Below are 2500 nucleotides of genomic sequence, written 5' to 3'. Positions count from 1 at the left end.
GACATCGAGGTTATGCGCTGGGCTTTTCCCGGTTCAGTCGCCCTTACTAAGGGAATCCCTGTTGGTTTCTTTTCCTCCGCTTATTAATATGCTTAAATTTGGCGGGTAGCTCTCTCCTACTCCGAGGTCGATCGTGGTCTCATCATCCTTAGGGGGAACAAGTTCCCCAACCACGAAGCGGAAGACGCTCTGCCACCGACTTTCTTCACCACCGACATTACCAGGCAGGAAGGTTTGAGGGGCTTGTCGCGGGGGTACCAGCGGCCATGGCGCCAGCACTCCCACCCCTGACTCCGTTCCTTCTCATTGAGTGGTAAATAGCCAATAGGAAAAGTGTTCCAGCAGAACATCTCTCGCAGAGTCATATACACACACAGTTTTAATGCATATACGCTCGTGTTCCGCCCTTACTCGGCCGCACCTTTGCCGCTTAAACTTTGACCTCTTTCCCCGTTCCCGCATGCCACAGCAGTGGCACTTGTTTATCCGGAGAAAGAGAGCGAGAGTCGCAGTATTAATTGGCGTGAGCGGCCTTTTCGGCTGCAGAACTAGTGCTCTATCCCGGCGAGCGCCGTTATGAGGCGCAACACCGTCTTTAACGCGTTTAGAGAGAACTCCCCCTGCCTCCCTCCCAGTCATGAGATAGACGTGGACTCGTGGCGAACTCTCAAAGAGAACGCCCACACCGCGTCTGACCGTGGGAGAGGGTGGAGGAGCGCGTGAGGAAGAGCACAGCGTCACCCAAGCATTCTCATCTCTCTGCCTGCACCACTACATGGTAGACTGCGGGCCCAGGCGCACTCATCAATTTAGGTTCCACTGCAATGCATGCCAAGCACTCTTTTCGAGGTGATAGACGAAATTCCGGCAGGGCTTACTTAAAAGATATCCGACCCGGTTTCGTTTCCTCTTCGTGGGATGGAGTGCCTCTTAGAACATGTGCAGCATCAGCCATGAGCGGCCGACGGCCATTCGTGTCTCTGTGGACAGCAGGCAAAAGAGCGCCGCCTCCAGTTATTTGCGAGGGCGACAACTGTCGCTTTGTTGTGGTTGAATGTGGGTGCGCCAAGTCCATGGACTTGCTAATCAGTAGAGCTTGCTTGTTTTTTAAGGGCCGCGCCTGCGCGCAAAGCCTTGAGCGGTCGCTAAGCGAGCTTCGGTTAGGGTTACCCTGCGTTAGCCGAGGAGACAGTCAGCAGGCACCGAACTTCGCAGCAACCGATGGATGTATATTATTTCCGACCCTGGTAGAGAGTGGCGGCGACAAGCTCCTTATGGCTGCGCCCGCGCAATATCTCGTTCAACTTGTCGTGTATGCAGTATTCTTGCGATTCACATACCGACACGCAGGTTGCTGCGGTCTTCATCGACCCACGAGCCGAGTGATCCCCCGTTAAGAGTTGTGTATTTGCCATTTGGTCTTTTTGCGACTAACCATCACAGGTCGAGTCTCAATGAAAGGGTTTGACAGACATAGCCCAAGTTTGTGGTTTGGGTTTGGCCGGACGGCTTGTTGTTGTTTTTTGACACTTGAATTTCACTCTTTTTGGGTCAAGAGGCTTATTCGCCGGTAGTAAGGAACGGACGGGCAGCCGTCCAAAGCCCCGTCCGTCCTCCTCCTCCGGTCTTCGCGCTCTCGCCCGAGTGCGGTCCACCTACAGCGTGGTGGTACCTATTTTTGGTGCGGGGGCCGGGATTGTCCTCTTTCGCTGCTGGAGTTGCCAGAGCAGAGCCCGAGACCGCCCAAATCAGGAGAGTAGTAGTAGTAGTTTTAAGAGCGCCCCGTTCTCTTTCTCTCTGTTAATGATCCTTCCGCAGGTTCACCTACGGAAACCTTGTTACGACTTTTACTTCCTCTAAATGATCAAGTTTGGACATCTTTCCGTCAGCTCGAGGCGACGACCCCAGAAAACCCTCCCGGGCAACGGGGCCGACAATCCAAGAGCGCCAGTCCGAAGGCCTCACTAAATCATTCAATCGGTAGTAGCGACGGGCGGTGTGTACAAAGGGCAGGGACGTAGTCAGCGCAAGCTGATGACTTACACTTACTGGAATTCCTCGTTCATGGGGAAACAATTGCAAGCCCCAATCCCTATCAAGAAGGCTTTGAACGGGTTACCCGCTCCTCTCGGAGGAAAGCTCGTTGATCCCTTCAGTGTAGCGCGCGTGCGGCCCAGAACATCTAAGGGCATCACAGACCTGTTATTGCTCAATCTCGTGCGGCTAGAATTGCCGCTTATCCCTCTTAGAAGAAGTTGCGAACTGGACACCATTTTCTGGAGATCCGTCGACTACTTAGTAGGCCAGAGTCTCGTTCGTTATCGGAATTAACCAGACAAATCGCTCCACCAACTAAGAACGGCCATGCACCACCACCCACCGAATCGAGAAAGAGCTCTCAATCTGTCAATCCTTCCGGTGTCTGGGCCTGGTGAGGGTTCCCGTGTTGAGTCAAATTAAGCCGCAGGCTCCACTCCTGGTGGTGCCCTTCCGTCAATTC

The 2500-nt window shown here is 53.7% G+C and overlaps 1 non-coding gene across 1 annotated transcript in view; it reads right to left on the bottom strand.

Moving 5' to 3' along the window:
• The window catches only part of LOC121854120, a 4323-nt gene extending 4193 nt beyond the window's left edge, over positions 1 to 130 (bottom strand). Inside the window, exon 1 of the ribosomal RNA XR_006086478.1 lies at positions 1 to 130. This exon is cut by the window's left edge and continues 4193 nt beyond it. This is a non-coding gene — a ribosomal RNA (large subunit ribosomal RNA).
• Positions 131 to 2500: the final 2370 nt, after the last annotated feature.

The sequence above is a fragment of the Homarus americanus genome, unplaced genomic scaffold (assembly GCF_018991925.1).
Source record: "Homarus americanus isolate GMGI-L3 unplaced genomic scaffold, GMGI_Hamer_2.0 scaffold35016, whole genome shotgun sequence".
NCBI classification, from domain to species: Eukaryota; Metazoa; Arthropoda; class Malacostraca; order Decapoda; family Nephropidae; genus Homarus; species Homarus americanus.
Note: the sequence above shows the minus strand (reverse complement) of the source record. Positions and strands in the feature narration are given on the sequence as shown.